Source organism: Manis javanica, chromosome 13 (genome assembly GCF_040802235.1).
Source record: "Manis javanica isolate MJ-LG chromosome 13, MJ_LKY, whole genome shotgun sequence".
NCBI lineage: Eukaryota > Metazoa > Chordata > Mammalia > Pholidota > Manidae > Manis > Manis javanica.
In genome coordinates, this window is record NC_133168.1 from 92,405,620 (window position 1) to 92,424,313 (window position 18,694).

Here is an 18,694-nt window from a genome sequence, read left to right on the forward strand (position 1 = left end):
CACACACCCCATTACAGTCACTGTCCATCAGCGTAGGGAGACGCTGTAGAGTCACTACAGGTCGTCTCCGTGTTGTACCGCCCTCCCCGCGCACCCCCTGCATTACATGTGCTGATCCCGATGCCCCTCATTCCCCTTCTCCCTCCCACCCACACTTCCCAGTCCCTTTCCCTTTGGTAACTGTCAGTCCATTCTTGGGTTGAGTCCGTTGTTGTTTTGTTCCTTCAGTTTTTGCTTTGATCTTAAAGCTCCACAGGTGAGTGAAATCATTTTTTGGTACTTGTCTTTTTTCTCCTGGCTTATTTCCCTGAGCATAATACCCTCTAGCTCCGTCCATGTTGTTGCAAATGGTAGGATTCGTTTTATTCCTATGGCTGAATAATATTCCATTGTGTATGTGCACCATCTCTTCTTTATCCATTTATCAACTGATGGACACTTACTTAGGTTGATTCCATTTCTTGGCTATTGTAAATAACTCACGTGTTATTAAGTTACTTAATTTTCAAGTGACCGTAGATTTTCTAGATATCTTTCTAAAGGAACAAAAGCATCTCGTCGGCCTGGGGTGAGAGGTGGGGTCCCGGAGTGAGGGAGGATGGGCTCTGGGGTGAGGAGTGGGGCCCTAGGGGTGAGGCGTGGGGGCCTGGGGGTGAGGGATGATGGGCGCTGGGGTGAGGGGTGGGGCCCTGGGGGTGAGGGGGGGAGACATGGGGGTGAGGGGTGATGGGCCCTGAGGTGAGGGGTGGGGCCCTGGGGGGTGAGGGATGATGGGCCCTGGGGTGACGGTTGGGGGCCTGAGGGTGAGGGGTGATGGGCCCTGTGATGAGGGATGGGGGCCCTGGGGTGAGGGGCAGGGACCCACGGGGTGAGGGGTTCTCCCTGTGTAAATCCAGGGAGGGCAGATCCCAGGGCAAAATACCTTTCAAAGCGAAATCAGGCAAAGGGACAAATAATGTTTAAAAGCCATTTATTGCCTACAAGCAGTCGCCCTGCGTCTCTCTCCTGATGCAGTAGAAGAGAGCAAATACTCCCACCAAACTCTCTGGGGCAGATAAGCCCTCGTTCGCCTACGTGATTACCCACTGACGTGAAGACGGACTACTTCTCTCCACCCCTTGGAAACACCTGTTGATACGGAGATGCACTATAGCCAGGCCAAGAGATTGTGGAAATACTACAATTTTACCCACACCCTGTCTGTGGAACACGTGTCTATGGCCTCCCTGTATGTACTTAATTAAATTTTGTTACTTTTTCTCCTGTTAATCTGTCTCATGTCAATTTGTTTCTTAGACCAGGTAAGGGAACCTTGAGGGACAGAAGAAATTCTTCCTCCCACCACCAGTCAAGTAGCTATGTTTACTAAGGGCTGAACCAGGACCTCTCTCTTTTTGTTAAAAGGACCAGAATGGTGTGGAGAAAATGGAAATTACAGCCAGGATCCTTGCCTGGGTGTCACCCATTGTAGACCTGAAGTGCGTGTTTGCATGTCTATGAGATGTTTACCGAGAGGCTGGTCAGTCTTGGGAGTGTTAGGCAGAAAAATAGATAGTAGCGGGATGAGAGGGAATTAAGGTCAGTAAAGTTCACTAAAAAAGGGACTCGAAGAGCATCCTGTCCCAGGGGACTGAGGAGGAGCAGAAAAGAAAAAGTAAAAGCTAGTGAATTGGTGCAGGAATGTGTGCTTGGACCCCTGCAAGCTGCTACTTCATGTGTCTGCACCCCAGCCTCTCTCCTACCATTTCCCCTTGAAAAGCCCTGACCGCTTGTGTGTCAGGAGGACGGTGGTTCTCTAAGGCAGGAGCCTACCACTCCCTCGTTTGCTAGCAAGTCAATAAACTATTCTTTCCTTTCCTCAAAACCTTGTCACTGTCTTTCGTGATTTGGCTTAAGGGACGAGGACCGGTTTTCCGTATCAGGAGCGGCCCCCCGACCAAGTGCCCACAGTGCCGCTCCCTCGGTGTCAGAGCCCAAGGCCGAGCTGTCCTGGAGGAACGCAGAGCTCCGGCCTTCCTCCTCGCTAGCCACAGGGGACTGTGCCGGCAAGGAATTCGTGCTGTGCGGTAGCTCGAGCACAAGCCTCTAGGATTCCCTCTAAAGTACACATTGAAAGCAGTAACGCCTTCCAGGAGAGAGTACAGAAACCGGTGTCACCACCAAGGATTTGGAAGATGTCGGAGTGGTGATTCCACATACCCTTGTTGAAGTCACTCACTTGGCCTACTCCGAAAAGAGATGAATCTTGTAGATGCCAGTGCATGATTGTCAACGTAATCAGAGTGTCTCAGATTGCAGTTACTGCTGCACATGGGGCTTCATCACTTGGTCCCCAAGCACCCAGTGTGTAAGTATTGGTCAGGAAAATGCTCTTTGTTCTCTTCCTGTGAGTAAAGACCAGCAGGGCAGTTAGCTTTCAGTCGACAAGGAGAGAAAACTATCTCAGAGGCATATCAGACCTCCAGACTTAGGTTGTCATTTGGTCAGAAGGAATCTTCATTCTCCTTTTCCTTCCAGAAGACGTCACACTGGCCCATCCCATTGATGGTACTATACCGATTGGACCCAGTGATCGGGAAGTACAACTAGTCTAATCATATTGGAAGATCAGTCACGTGTCGAAAGGTGGGAAATAAATCCAACAAAAATTCAGGGGTCTTTCACCTTAGAGAAGTTTCTAGAAGTCTATCGTGTGAGCATGCCAAGCACTCCCTTCTAAGGTGATGAATAAGCTGCTGTATCTGACCCCTCTTCACTCCAAAAATAAAAAAGCATAGCATTCTGGTGGACCACCTCGGATTTCGGAGGCAACATAGACCTCATTTCCAGTGTGCTACTCTGACCCATTTACTGATTGGTCTGAAAAGCACCTAGTCTGAGAGCAGCCTGGACCTTTGGAAGGTGGATGCCAGTAGATGGCAACACCTGGAACCCCTCTCATTGCTACCCCTTCCAGGTGCACACCTGAAAATGGCCTAGCGGGGAACGGACCTGCCAAGATCACAAGGCCCGGACCCCAGCCTGACTTGCGTGCTGTTCCACGCTCCGTGCCAAGCCTGGTTGGCATTCCTCCATCTCTGAGTCTGTGAGTCACACACACGTGACACCAGCCCCCAGGAGCTGGAGGGGTCATCCATGTATCCCTGGGGATGTCCCTAGGGAGGAATGTCTGGCATGACCCTCCCTGTGCAGGCTGGGACATTGGGCAGCTCCTGGGAGGTACTATGGCTTCAGCAGGACAGGGAACTGGTGACAAAGAGCGGCCTGAGCTCAGCTCTTGTCTCCTCAGAGCTGGGACCCTGGTGTCATTGCCAAAGAGCAAGGGGAGGGATCTGGTGGAGATCTGTGTACTCATGCATGGCAAGGGCCATGAGGGTGGGCAGTCAGCAGCCCAGAGGGGCATGTGGGCATGTCTGAATGCAGGTAGGGGCCCTGGAAGTGGACCCTTGAAGAGGTGATGTCACTCAAGACACGCCCAGTAGAACCTGAATTGTGACCCGGACGGAACCCAGCTCCTGGTCGCAGACCCCAGTCCTGCTCACTTGACCGGAGGCGCTCGACAGAGCAACATGCGGTCTTGTTGTGTGGAGCCTTCTGAAGGCGTGGGAGTCAGGGAAGCCGAGACGGAGAGTCTTCCTGCTCGCTGTGGGCGTTGGCTGAGAGAACACTTCCAACGCCTCTGTCCGTGTCTCCCGAGGAGCCCCGAGGTAACACAGGGCAGCCCAGAGCGGGCCCCTCCAGGACCAGGCCACTGTGTGACCCATCCCGGGCTGACCTTTCCCCCAGCTTCTTCTGTGTGTGTGGTGGGTGTGCAGCATGGGGGGACTGAAGGCTGGGGAGGAGGGGGGCAGTCAGTGTCACAGCGCTGGTCTCATCATTCAGGACATGGAGGTGAGTGTTGGGACCAGGTACTTCCACCCACATGTTAATCCTGAGCCCGGGGGGTGACCTCTTCTTCCCCCAGGGACTGGATGTCTACGCAGATGGCCCTCTGTGCCTGGTCTCCGGGGCAGGGTTTGGGTTCCACACTGCTCCCTGCGGGGAGGTCCACGCAGCCCCGGTTGCCTCCTACCTCGTTACCAGGCTCTGGCTTTGCAGAGCTCCACCCTGGGGAGCGAGGAGGAGCTGACTGATGGATTTACCTACTCCATTTCCCTGCACCTGGGGCAGGCTGCCTACACTCCAGGACCCCACTACAAGCCTGGTAACCTGCCAGGGCCCTCCCAGGGCTGCCCCACGAGATTGGTCAACAGACCCACTCGAGAGAGCGTGGAACCTCGCTCCCGGGGGCACCCCGTGCCGCTCCTTGCTTGCATCTCACGGGGCTGGGGGCTCTCGGGTGAGGTGCAAACCTCCCTTGTCCTGGTGGTTCCTCGGTTTCCCACTGACTATCTCCCTGTTGCCCCCCTCAGCGTGAACCTGAGCCATCTGTCCATGAGACTGATGTCCCCAAGCGCAGGGTGCCCCGGACAGGAATGAGGAGGAAGGGGAGAAAGCTCACGGGACGAGTGGAACTAGCTCCAAACACCAGCTGGAGCGCACCCAAGGTCACACTCCCTCCCGAGGACGCTGACCAGCTGACCACGGGCCAGCGGCTCCCCCGGTGAGCACCCACCCCCTCCTCCTCACAGTCGGGCCTCTGCCCACAGCCCGCGGTGTGTCTTGAGTGTCCCCACATGTGTCTGAGGCTCAGCGTGCTCCTCTGACAGGCAGGGTGGTTGGCGATCAGTCTGTTACGGTGCCCATGGGTAACACGAGAGGAGCTTAGAGGGGCTCCCTGGTGCCTGGCAGTGCAGAAAGAACTGCCGGCGAAGCCGGGCCACTTTGGGGCATACTTCTCTTTACCCAATGAGAAGCCTTTGGCCTCACCCATCAGTGGCTTGGAGCCTGGCTCATTTGGAAAAGCACAAGGGAAGCAGCCTTTTGGAATGGAGGCTCACGATTCCCTGTGGCTGTACCCGGTCCTTGTCCTCATCATGGCCACACGAGGGACCTCTGGGGACAGCAGAGGGGTACCTCGGAAGGTTCGGGTAGGACTTCCTTCAGCCACAATAGGTATGAAGCACCCACTTTGTGCAGACCCTTTGGGGACACTTAGCATAACTGAGTGAAAGAAGCAGACAGAGTACTGGGACCCTGGCCCGTGTGGAGTCGGGCAGTCACTTCAGGCGTCATCCGCAGGTCAAAGCCGGGAAGCATCACGGGCGATACCCTCACCGCCTCCTCATGTAATGGGGGGCATGACAAGGGGCCAGAGGAGGATCTGAGAAAGTGAGCGTTCACTGGGCCAGGAGGGGGCACTGCCTGTGTGCACAAGATGGGTGGAGGAGGCATTTAGGCCTTGGGGCAGGGGGCGCACAGCAGAGCCCAGCAGGTCACTCATCTTCGGGATCCCATGGGCGGGCTGACGACTGGAGACTTCCTATTTGGGAGGATGGGAGGGGATGGGGTCCCAGGACAGACGCGCAGGGTCAGGAAGGGGGAGGGGCAGGTGCCTGGACAGGCAGGGGAGTGCACAGCGGCCAGGCCCACACAAGGGCGGACCCGGAGGGCAGTGTGGCTGGAAGGACCAGGCTTCTCACTCTGCCACCCCCAGGCCTTACCCCAGCTGCAGGATGGGACAGGCTAGGAGCCTTGCCTGGGAGCCCGAGCGTGTGCCCAGCATCATAGATGCCAGCCAGCTTTCATCCACCCTGGAGGGCCAACTCCTCCACCACTTGGTCCAGGAGGAACACCTGGGGCCCACGGTGGCAGAGCTGAAAGGTGAGGGGCTGCAGCCAGAGGACCATGTAGGGTGGGCTTTCCGGACTGGGGTTCCCTTCAAGGCAGTGAGGGATCTTCTGTCATTGTAAGGCGCGAGGAATCAGGCCCAGGGTGACCCTTTCTCTGTGTCCTGCTTCAGACCCACGGCAGATGCAGCTGGCTCCACAGACACGGGGAGGGCCGGCATGGTGGCTAGAGCCCGTCCCGGAGCTCCCTGAGACCCCTGTGCTGGAGCGACAGCCGGTGTCACCTGCATCAGCCCCTGCAGAGCCAGAGGATGTCCCAGCAGTGGCCTTAGCCCCCCTGGCAGGCCCTGAGCTGGAGCCCCAGGAGCCCACAGCAGAGCCTAGCAGGTCAGTCATCTTTGGAATCCCATGGGCGGCCTGACAACTGGGGACTTCCTATTCGGGAGGATGGGAGAGGATGGGGTCCCAGGACAGACGCGCAGGGTCAGGAAGGAGGACGGGCAGGTGCCTGGACAGGCAGGTGAGTGCACAGTTGCCAGGCCCACACAAGGGTGGACCCGGAGGGCAGTGTGGCTGGAAGGACCAGGCTTCTCACTCTGCCACCCCCCGGCCTTACCCCAGCCCCAGGATTGGATGGGCTAGGCGCCTTGCCTGGGAGCCCGAGCATGTGCCCTGCGCCATCGATGCCAGCCAGCTTTCATCCACCCTGGTGGGCCGAGTCCTCCACCACTTGGTCCAGGAGGAGCACCTGGGACCCACGGTGGCAGAGCTGGAAGGTGAGGGGCTGCGGCCAGAGGACCATGTAGGGTGGGCTTCCCGGACTGGGGTTCCCTTCAAGGCAGTGTGGGCTCTTCTGTGATTATAAGGCGCGGGGAATCAGCCCCGGGGTGACCCTTTCTCTGTGTCCTCGTCCAGACCTACGGCAGATGCACCTGGCTCCAGAGACACGGGGAGGGCCGACTTCATGGCTAGAGCCCGTCCAGGAGCTCCCTGAGACCCCTGTGCTGGAGCGACGGCCAGTGTCACCTGCTTCAGCCCCTGCAGAGCCGGAGGATGTCCCAGCAGAGGCCTCAGCCCAGGGGCCAGGCCCTGAACTGGAGCCCCATGAGCCTTCGGGCCTGGGGCCCAGGGCACTCGCTAGAATGGCACCAGGCGTGGCAGAGCCAGTTCCAGATCCAGAGCCCACCAGCCCCAGTGCTGCGAGCCCCTGGGATATTACAGGAGTGGTCTCAGGCCCCGAACTGGAGCCCCATGAGTCCTCGGGCACGGGGCCCATGGCACCTGCAGGAATGGCACAGGGCCGGGCAGAGCCACAGGTGGTCCTGGAGCCCACCAGCCCCTGTACCGTGAGCACCCGGGATTTGCCGAAGGAGGAGGAGCAGACCATCCTGGCATTTGCCCCACGCCTGGTGGCCGAGCAGCTGACCCTGATGTGTGCGGTGAGCGGAGCAGGATCTCAGGGTCGGGGGTGGGCTTTCCCTGTGTCACGGGCTGCCCCAGACCTGCCATTCCGACGTGGACTCCTGTGATCTGGGCACATGTCCCAGCTTCCCCACGGATTCAGCACGTGCCCTGGGAGACTCTCCTCACCCCTATGCCCTTACTGACCACATGGGGACAGTATGGCTGGCCCTTAGGGATCCTTACAGACCAATGAGAAGGAGCGGAGGGAAGGTGTGCAGAGCCTGGCTGGGCTGGGAGGGGCAGGGCAGGGGAGGGGTGCTCAGGGAGGTGCTGCCAGGGCCTTAGGTCCTCGGGCCATTGGCCTGGCAGGCTCCTATGGCCTCCGCACTTCAGAGGCCCCTGCCATGGACCTGACTGCGTGGGAGACACAGACACCAACAAAGGCCCTGGGTGGAGTTGTTTCAGGGGAAACTGCACCTGAGTGGGGATCGGGATCCACGGGGTGGCAGCATGAGAGGCAGATGCCCCAGGATGGCAGGGTGAGCCGCCTTGTGCCTCAGGGAAGACGTGAGTGAGGGTGCCTGTGAGCAAAGCCCCTCTGTGTCCCATCACTCTGGGGTCCTGTGCATCTGGTCCTGGGCGCCTCAGTGGACGGGGTCTGAAGTCTGGATGGCCACAAGGCTCACAGCACATCCCCAGCTGCCTGTGCCCCAGCTCTGACCAGTGACCCAGCCTGGGAACAGGGGCACCAGGGGCACAGCTGGATGACACCTCTTGTCATCCCCAGGAGCTGTACAGTAGGGTTGAACGTGGTGAATGCAAGGTCTATGTAGAGAGACATCCACTGAGGGAATCCATTGTACTCCTGAACCCCAACATCCTTAACGTCATCAAGCACTTTGGTACCACGTTTCATTTTGTCATCTCCTCCTGCCTCGGCGGCCCGAGCACGACAGCCCAGGACAGGGCCCGAGTGGTGGAGTTCTGGATCCAGGTGGCCAAGGTCTGTCATGGGACAGCCCCCGGGGTCCCCTCCTTTGCCAGCTCTCAGGATGGGTGCCTGTGGACCTGGACTAGCAGGCCCCGGGGGTGGGACAGCCATCCCTGGACCCTTCCTTGGGTTGAGCCACAGTCCTCCACCCAGGAGGGCTGCTCAGCAGGTACCAGGTGTGCTGGGCTCCCTGGGTGTGTGTCTCCTTAAGGACAGGAGTTCATGGGGGATAGAGCAGAGAAGCAGGCCACGCTCTCAGCTCTGTCTTCCCTCCCAGGAGTGTCTGTCTCTCAGAAATTTCGGGTCCTTCCGTGCCATCATCGTCGCCCTGCAGCACCCTCATGTACGTCGCCTGGAGAACACCTGGGGACATGTTTCCTGGTGGGTAGTCCTGTCCCTGGGACCGGGGCACCTGAGTGGACAGGGACACCCCTACATCTTGCGGTGTCCCTCAGTGTGCTGAGACTTCCTGGGGGGTGGCAGAGCCTAGGGGCGAGGATGGCGGGCTCTTCTGGCTCCCTGTGGGTTAGGCCAGGGGTACCCGTGCAGGAATCAGTTTCCTCCAATGTCAGGTGTGGGGTGAAGCCCATTGGAGATCTGGAGCTTGTGCTCTGCAGCAGGAGGTCTCTGCCCCAAGGACAGCGACCTGGCCCAAAGCAGATTCGCCCCCGGGAGAACAGGGAATGGAGGCCCTGGGTGGAAACATGAAGCCCCCTCTGCAGGCCACAGATTTCCAGGGCTCAGGGCCGTGGTGGGAAGCCTCCTGTGGGCTAGTGGGCCTTCTAGGATCCCTGGGAAAAGGGGTCGGCCCCGAGACTCTCCGCCTGCAGGCCGCATGTGTCCCTCCTCCTCTCCCCTCCCCGTAGGAAGAGCTCCTGGATCTACAGAAAACTTAAAAAGAGGAACAAGGGGCTTAAAGGGAAGCAGCTCCTCGAGGTAAATGGGGGCTGGATGTCTGGAAGGGAGGGGTTCCTGGGGCAAATCCTCTGCTGCACTGTGGCACAGCTTTGCGAAAGACTCGAAGAGTGCGGGGTGTGCAGGGGAAGCTGATAGGGAAAGTAGGGACCCCAGGCCCATGAGGGCCTCGTCTGTCTCCCTCCCTTGCTCTACTTGACTGCGGGCCTGACATCCACTGAGGACCCAGGGGACAGTCCCCCGGTCAGGGCTGGGGCTGGTGTGGCGTCGGCAGCAGGGTTGGGGCCTGTGGCTGAGCAAGGTCGGCTTCTCCCCTGGGTCCCCTGAGCCTGTCATGACCCCTCTGTGGCCTCGGGCTCCCCATGTGTACATGGAGGGTTGCCGTCAGCCTGGTGGGCGGGCCTCCCAGGTGAGCAAGGGTTCAGAGACCACAAGAAGTGCTTCAGCTTTGTGCACCCCCCTGGTCATGTGAGGGGAGCCGTGCTGATAGCCGGGTGACAGTGAGTGCTCAGGGCACCCTGGGAGGCAGAGGGGCCTCCCCTGACCCTCTCATGGCGGTGTCCATGGCCCAAGGACCCGCATGAGTATGAGTGTGTGCCAGAGGTGGGGTTGCTCTGGGCTGAGAGCCTGCTGGAGGTGGGGATAGCGTAGGTGCCAGGGGGCTCGGGAAAGGCATCCATCCACCACGGTCTGGCTGTGGGAGGCACGTGGGAGGGGAGCATGAGCACCTGAGTGTCGTGCACCTTGCAGGACGCGAGGGCCATAGTGAGGAAATGGCACCAGTCACCCAGGGCATCCCAGGATATGAAGAAGCAGGTGAGAGTGGGGTGGCCAGGGTCAGGGTGGTGGAGTGATCTTGCAACTGCTCCTGGTCCCACCAGCTCTGAACTGCCAGCTCTGGTGTGACCAGAAGGAGGGCGAGAGCAGCTGGGTACAGGGGGAAGTTGGAGGACAGGTGCCGGGCCCACAGTTCCTGGGAATGGCCAAAAGCCAGCCCTGGGAGGGCCCGGGAGGGGAGAGCAGGGCAAAGGGAAGGGGGGAGGCCGCACAGGGTGGTCCAAGAGAGCTGGGGGCTGCGGGTGTGGGGTTCCGGGGAGGCACTGTGGGCTCCCCTGAGGCAGGTGGGGACTCATCATCTCCTCACCCCGGTCGCACAGGGCATGATCCCGCCACTCGCACTGATCCTGTACGATGCCTTAGAGAAACAACAGGAACATCATGTGGATGTGAGTGACCCAGCAGGGCTCAGGGGGGCAGGATGGTGGGGTATAGCGAGGAGAGAGCCCCCAGTGAGCCCGAACCTCTCCGCACCAGTCACCCCCTCCTGAGTCCCCCCTCTACCCCAGGACCTGGGCTTCTTGGAGAGGACTGCCAGAAGGGCCCACCTAAGCCCCAGTCCTGGCCCCAGGGCAGGCGGGGCTGAGGGCTCCAGGGGGAAGCGTGTGGGCAGGACTGGTCTCCCCGTCAGGCCCTGCCCAGGGGGAGGGATGCTGCTCCTTCAGAGCAGGAAGCACATCGGGGGTGGCAGTGCCTTCCCGCCTGAGGCCTCAGCTCCCCAATGCAGTTCCCGCTTCTCGGTAGTCCCGAGCCGAGGCCAGGCCCGGGTGCTGTTTCTGGGCAGGCCTGCCCCTTGGAGAGCCCTGGCGGTCCTCCACCTTGAGAAAGGGTGAGGACGTACCGGCCTCATTCTGGGCTCAGGGGGTGTTTCAATGTACTTTTGCCGCCTTGCTGCCTTCCAGGGTGATGGTATAAAATAGAGAGTTGAGTGCCCAGCCATGAAAGGTGAGGGATGTAGTCAAGACCCCCTGGACAGGACCTTGTCCGGGCCATCCCCTGGGTCTAACGTGTGTTGAGAGTTAAGACACGGAGAGCTCAGGAGACTAAAGGCTTTGTAAAGTGGGGGATTGGGAGGCATCAAAGCCACCTTTCTGGAGGAGGAGGTGGAGACCCAACAGTGGGAACAGGCAAGGCTGGATGGCTTTGGAAGGAAGGCAGGTTTCTGTGAGCATAGATTTGGGATCATCCCAGTGCCCCACTCCTCACCCCCCTCCTCGTCTGCATCCTGTCCTTCCTCTGCCCCAGGTCACTGACTTTGTAGTGGAGCTCCTCACATACAAGTTCCTGGTCAGGCAGTATGACCTGGAGCCCAAGGAGCACTTCCTGTCCTTTTTCCGGAGAGTGAAGCTCCTGCGTGAGGACCAGAGGTGAGGCTGCCAGGAGTGGGGTGTGGGCTGTATCTGCCGGCAGGCTCTGGGAGAAGGGTCCCCTGCCATGGGGCTCCAGGGGCTCACAGGTGTCCCTCTGTCCTGCAGCTACGGCCTGTCCTGCCAGCTGGAGCCCCCAGGTCAGAGGGCAGGCAGAAAAGGACTGTTTAAGTGCTTCAGGTCCCGCAAGATTTAAACTTATGGGCCAGGGCCAGGTGAGTTTCTGGGCTGGGGCGATCAGCAGGGGGTGGGCTGTTCCCCAGCCTCAGGGAAGCTTTGGGCCATGCACGGCGTGGGGCGTCCTAAAGACCGGTGCGGCTGCAATCCCGCTCCACTGCCGATCGGTTGTGCCAGACTGAAGGGTGGTTCCCCGCCCCCTGTGGGACCCAGTTTCCTCCTCTGTGAGTAGGTGACGCTCAGAAGCCTTTCTGTGACAGGGACTCCCAGGTGCTGGTGATTGACAGGACCCTCCGCACAGGGCCCGGAGCCCAGAGGGCAGTGGGGACGGGGTGGAAGCAGGATAATGGGGGGAACCCGGGATAACCTGCCTCTTCTGCTCACCCGCGTGGCCCTGTAGCTGCTGTCATCGGGCCCTCGGCCCTGCTGGTGTCCTGGCTGCATGTGGAGGAGACCTTCTTCCCCTTCGGGCAGGCGGCACCCGGCGCCCCAGGACCCCAGCCTGCCTGCTGCTCCTCCTCCTCCGGCTGCTCATCCCGAGCCTCTGCCGGGGCAGCTGCTCTGGCACCTCCTCCGTCGGCAGACTCGGGCAGCTCCCCAGGCTGCCGCTGCATCCTCAAGGACCCGTGTGTAGCTGCGGCGCACCTGTCCACCTTCGTGCTGTGTCGTCCCCTCTGCTTCTGGCCCGTTGGACAGAGGCGAGCCGCCCCACCGTGTGGAGGATGTTCCCCTTCGTACAGGTGGCCTCCCGCCATGACACCAACTTGTCTCTGGGCGCCGTCAGCCACTGAGTCATAGCCACAGGGTTCCAGGAATAGGTGGGTGTTGTTCTCACCACGCCCGGCCTTTCCCAGGATGGAAATAGACTCGGCGCAGTGCTGCGTGGGACCATGGCCTCCTGATGCCCAGCGGAGGCATCCGAGGATGCAGGGGTGGCCGACTGTCACAGGGTACCGGGACTTGCTTACAGGGGAGCCCCCTGTACAACTTCCTCCCCTCATCCCTGAGAAATAGCCTCCCCAGGTGCAGTGTGCTCTGGGTGTTGTCTCTGAGGTTTATGGTTCCTGGGGGTTGGGGTCATCCCTGTGCAGAATATAATAAATGCTGAACGGATTGCCACCACACTGCTCTTTCTTCTGAAAGCTCTACCCCTCCTGTGGACATCCTGTGCCCCAGCCCACCCCACCCCAGCCTCAAACTCTCTGACGCATGGGGGCCCTGACCTCTGCCAGGTTGTCCTCCATGCTCTGTCCTCCCCCCATAAGGTGCTGAGGAAGAACAGGGCGCTCCAAGCCCCAGGCTGGCACAACTCAGCAACACGGGGGAGGGCTGTTCAAACAGAAACTGAACCTTATTTCCTGTCACCTGTAGATTATGATCAGACACCAAATCTTGTTCATTAGAAACCCCAGGGTGTCTCTTCACATCTTGAACACCACTGCAGATGTACCCAAGTAGATCCCAGGGCTGCAGGGCGCCAGTCTAGCACTGTCCCATTTAATGAGGCACAGCTGCTCCACACATTCCAGAAAATTCCTTTACGAAAAACTTTGAACTTGGTCTCTCAAAGCACCTCCAAGAGGTGCATGCCTTCCACTGGGGGGGCTTTGTCTGAGCCCACTTTCTCCAGGCTTTACACCTCAGAGCACCCCCCAAAGCTCCCGGGTTCCCAGTCCTCCCCCATAGTGCCCCTCAGCCTCCCATCCCCAAACCAGGCTGGTCTGAGTCCCCTGGTGTCCTCCTCCTGGGTCCTGGCTGAGTGGCCTGATGTCTGTGACAAATGGCTGGGGAGGCTGAGCCGAGGCACTTGGCTCTGAATCTCCCCACACGCTCCCCCAGGACTCTCAGGATGTGTTCACCCTCCCAGGAGGGGAGGCCTGGCCTGGAGGGGAGCTCCAGGATCAGCACAAACACCCCCTTCGGGGGTTCCAGGATGGAGAGACTCTCCAGGCCTTATGCTGCAGGTGGAGCCCCAGATTGGGACTGGGGAGGAAGACGTGGGCCCTCCTGACAGCCTCAGGTGACCAGGTGACAGGAGGTAAAATCTGGACACGCAGGCCACCCCTACCTCCTTCCCCTGGCCCTGCGCACAGCACCCTCAGAGCCATCTGCCTACATGGTGGTCCCAGGGATGACCTCAGGCTCCCCAGCCACATAGGGAGGTAGGTTTGGGCAGGAGAAGGGCAGGCGGGTACCTGGCAGGGCTGTGGCACAGGTCAGACCTGTCATCCTGCACGGCCCACCAGTCTCAAGCTGACACAGAAGAGCTTCTGGGCCCTAAAACAAAGCAGCAGCCCTGGGCCTGCTGGGTGGTCACTGGACCAGCGGTCCATCCTCCCCCGGTGTGTGCAGGGGCCGCAAGCGCAACACAGCCAGGGCTGCTGGTGCTGGGACACCAGGCTCACATGGCTGTGGGCTGCAGCGCACCTTCCCCACCCGGCGTGTTCTGGGGAGTTGGCAAGGCCCTCTGGCCCATGGTGCGCTACTCTGCACCCAGGCACGGGCTCTGGGGGCTCCCCGTCTTCGGGCTCTTCAGAGAAGCTGATGATGGAGTTCTTCTTCACAGGCTCACAGAATGAACTTTGCAAACACTCAAGGTAGGACACCATGTGCGAGGCCTTTATTTAGAGATAAAGCAGAGGACACAGCTCCTGGCTTGCCCCTGCCCAGAGGGGACAAGATAGCCCCGGGGGTGATGCACAGTCTAGGGAATTTATAGGCAGGTGAGAGACAAAGGGCCAGGGATGCAGACCTGCTAAATGGTCCCCAAATGCTTATCTTTGAAGAGACACTAAGTTTCTTATCAGTCTTCCAGATTATTTTCCTTACTTGCCATTATTACTTGCCTACATTGCATATCATTTGATTAGGGCTAGAGGAAGAAAACCAGCATCTGGGTAAAGTTAAAGAAAATAAGTCGGGACTTTTATCAGGCTAAGGTACATTTTACAATGACCTCATTTAATTGACACAATGAAGACATGGGCTATGCTGCAGTCTTTTCTTATGTGGGGGATATTCAAATATTTCAGGCCAAGTTACTCCTGGATTTTTAGTATTAATTAATCTCACGCAAGATTGCTTATATTACTTTAGAGAATGAATGTGACTGACTTTGCTTACTTGTCTAATATGGAGTTTCAGTAGGGGTTTTATTCCGGAGGCCCTCACCCTGCTCTGTCTGCGCCCACGGTCCCTGCCTCACCAGCACCGAGGCTCCGCGGCTTCCCTCCCCAACTGCCATTCCCTCCTAGTTCCTCCTCCAGGCTTCCCTTCCACACTCCCCAAGCTCTCTGATCCCATGCTCGCACCCCTCTCCACCCGCCCTCCCAGCCTTCTCCTTCCCCCACCCCTCCCCTGGGCTGGGACTCCTGTTAGGAGGGCTTTGTGCATTCTCCTCGGTTCTTGTCCCCGCAGCAGCAAAGAACTGAGGGGCAGAGACACAGCAGTCAAGTAGAGTAAAGGTTTTATTTACAGAGAGAAAGTGCACACTCAGAGAGAGGGGAGTGTGGGCTACCTCAGAGAGGGAGGTGCACTGAAAGGGTGGGGGCTCCGCCTTGGAAGGATTTCTCAGGAATGTGACAAAGGGCTAGGGGTGTGGACCTGTGAAGTGATCTCAAGATGAGACATGAAGTTTCTTATCAGTCCTCCCTCTGCTAGGATTCCCTCCAGGAGAGCAGCTTCCTGGCTGGGCAGCATATCAGTTAAGACTGCTCTCCCCGCCTCCAAGGTGCGCTGTTACTGTATGTTCGCTAAAGACTGTGTTAAGTGTGGATAAAATGAAAGTTCCTGTGGCCAGGATTCTCACCTGGGCCTAGTCGGCTAGCTCACCACTCATGTGGGCAATATGTTGCTACTGACTCTATAGAAAGAGCTCCCACCCAGTGCTCTGGGTGACACGGTGACACAGCTGCGAGGCTGTAGGAGAACAGAGCAGAGGCTGGAGTGGTGGCAGCGCTGACGTCAGAGGCCCAGAGGATGGCTGTGTGGGATGGCTGTGTAGGCAGGGAGGCCCAGAGGCAGACACGGGCTTACTGTATGCAGACACGCTCTGATTGGGTGGGATGTTAGTGATCGACCTGCCACTGTGGAAATAAAGTTGGGTATAACCCTTTCACCCCAAGAACGTTTTACTATCATTTCATTGGTCACATTGAATCCGTACTGAACTTGCCCAGGGCTGAAACCCTCTGGCAGGACATTAAAAATCTTATTTCTTAACTTCCTGGGTTTTAAAATGCAATCTTAGCTTTAAGATAGAATCTTTCTTGTCTTTACCATGCTGTTTATGGCTGGGCTAGCTTGCTAAGTGAACTGTCCAGTTCGCAAATTACTTGATTACGGGATGAAGGAGGAAAAACAGCATATAGGTAAAGTTAAAAAAAAACAGCTGGGCCTTTTAGGAGGCTCAAGTAAATCTTACACATGATTACAAACAATTAGCACAATAAAAACACGGACTACTTTCCTTCACCTGGGGAATATTACTGATCTCACTGTGTATAATGCTTAATACAGAGTTCTGATAGGGGCTTTCCTTGCACATAGTCACACTGCTCTGACTGTAATTACCCTGCCTTGCTTTTTCCAGAGGCCCCCACCCTCACCCTATTCTGTCTATGCCCAGGGTCCCTGTCTCAAGCTGAGCCTGGGCAGCGATGCAGCCATGGGAGGAGGAGACTTTGCTCGGAGATGGTGAAGATTCAGGCCTCTGCAGAGTCGGGGGGGGGGGGTGAGGATCTGCGCCTCACCTCTGTTGGCCCCCAAGTTCTCTCCTGATGGCCCCTCTGCGACTGTGCCTGTCTTAGGTTGTTCCTCCCTTGAGGAATCTTACCCGTCTCTGGCTAGCCAGCCATCCTCCGGGGCCAATCAGGGCGAAGTGAGGCATGTCGGTGAGAGGCGACATCGGTTTTCTGTCTCCTTGGCTGCTTATGCCTCCGCGGCCTCCGTGCCCAGTACCTGCTTTATGGATCCGTTGCCAGCCGGCACGGTCCCAGCTCAGGTAATATATTTTGAGGAACTCAGGCCATTTTTTATAACGTAACATATTTCTTCCGAAACAACACTGTAGAGAAGTTTCAGAAAAAAATTGGTTTGAGAAGGAAGGAGAAAGATCACAGAACCACCAAACAGGAAGAAAGGTGGTAAGATTGGAAAATCCTCAGGGCAAAACACTGGGCATAGCTGGGAGCTGCACCCTTCTCTCTTTAACTGAAGTTGTAGGTGATGTTGGGTGCTGAGGGAGGCAGACTTCTGAAGGGGGGTTTTCACCCTCATTTTGGGAGCTGACCGCTGTATGATGACGTCTGACCAGCTGTGTGGGGAGCCAGCGAGGACCTGTAACAGACACGACCTCGCCCCCAGATAAGCACCGCTGCTGGCATCTAGTTCTTTGCCAGTTTAGGAGTAATAAACTATAAATAACAAAAGACTTGCCATTTACAATGGTTAAAGAGCTGAGGAGAAGTGGATCCACAATAAGACAGTGGATATAAGGATATTTGGAAATATCTGTAATATAAAATACTCAATAAAGTTTAGCATTATTCCTTTGACAGTGCTTTCCAGGTAATTACAGCTGAGATAAATGTAACCCAAATTAGACAAATTTTCCCTAATGAGGAGAAAAAATTCCTCTGGCATGTTCCAGGGGGCCTCTGGAAAATAACAAGAGTTACTTAGAGGTAAGAGCACCTTTCTGAATTTGGTGTTGGTGAGACAAGGGACCGTGGGTTTAGGCAGAGTAGGGTGAGGGCCTGCAGAGAAAAAGCAGAGCAAGATCATTACAGTCAGAACAATGTAACAATGTGCGAAGAAGTCCCTAGCGAAACTCTCTCATAAGCATTACGCAGTCAGTCACACTAACTTTCTAGGGTGAAGATACCAGAGTAGGAACATAGACATTCTTCCGTGAAATCAGTTCAAGCTCAAAAGGCCAGGAGCGACTCGGCCTGGAATGTCTGAGTGTTCTGCAGATGAAGAGTCTCTCAGCATAACCTGGACTTCTCTGTATCAGTTAGATCATGACACTAAAATTTACCTTAGCTTGCAAAAAGGCCCAGCTTATTTGTAACTGTACCTATATGCTGTGTTTCCTTCTCTGATCCTAACCAAGTAATCCGCAACCTGAGCAAAAGATTCATTTAGTAAACAAGCCAGGCTATAAACATCTCAAAACGTTTAAGAAGTAAGATTCTTAACACACTTCAGCAAACAGGCAACCACCCAACCCACCTTGGGCGCAGGCCAGGCGGTCTTAATTGACACGCTCCCAGAGGGACACTGCTATCCTGAGAAAGAATCACAGCAGCAAATTTCTTCTGTTACTCATCAAAAATGAGCATTCTGGGACCACTTAACAAGTCTGCACCCGTAGCCCTTTACCCCCATTCCTGAAAATCCTCAACTGCGCGTACATCCCCTAGACAATGAGCCAACCACGACTCTCAGGTCCCCTGCTGGCGTGAGCTAGGAGCTCTGTCCTCTCACTTTGATTCTAAATTAAAGCCTTTAACCTTGTTCTCCTACCTTGAGTGTCTGCGAAGTTCATTCTTTGGCTCGATGAACAAGAACCCCGGCACCAAAGGCACCACGAAAAGGCAGGGACTCGTCCTCCCAGACTGGTCAAAAATTAGATACAGAGCAAAGAAAACTGAGTGTGATTACAGCGCTTTCTCAGTATGCAGAACTAACGGCCGCAGGAGGCTCACACTCCCACGAAAAGCCCGCCAACTGAATCACACCCAGTAAAATAATGAATACCCTCTGTGTGTTCCAGTTGTACTCTTCCTGTCTTCCTCCACCTCTAGTGGAAAGAGCCAAAGTGCGTATTCCCCTATCAGAGGAAGCAAAGCAGGGAATTTCACCTAAACTGAAGGAATCAAATCCCCAGGCACAGCCAAGCACCATGTCAAAGGTCACACCCCACATCTGGCCAAACAAAAATACTATTACTCTATTTGTAGCCCGAATGCATAACTGTAAAATCCAACAGCTACCAGCTGATGGAAGGCGGAAGGGGCATAAAATCCCAGTGTTTAAGCCAACACAGGCACACGGTCCTAGTGCCATTCCAGTTCGTATGCACAATAAACATGCTCCAACACGTCACTATGCTCCTGTCAGCGGCCAGGCGATGTAACTGGTGCAGCTCAGCTGGCTGCTAACTCGCTTCAGGCCAGAGTAACAGAATACCAGCCCGCGGGAACAGGGACACCACACCGGGAGAGGGGAGCCTCTGGGCAAAAGGCAGGTCACAGACGTGAAAGTATGCT

General features: G+C 56.9%; 1 long non-coding RNA gene across 1 annotated transcript; it reads left to right on the forward strand.

The window, feature by feature from the left end:
- The first annotated feature begins 8,253 nt into the window (after nucleotides 1-8,253).
- LOC140845820 (uncharacterized) lies at nucleotides 8,254-9,838 on the forward strand. Its single transcript, XR_012124720.1, has 3 exons — nucleotides 8,254-8,505; nucleotides 8,991-9,060; nucleotides 9,790-9,838. It is a non-coding gene; the product is annotated as an uncharacterized lncRNA (long non-coding RNA).
- The last annotated feature ends 8,856 nt before the right edge of the window (nucleotides 9,839-18,694 follow it).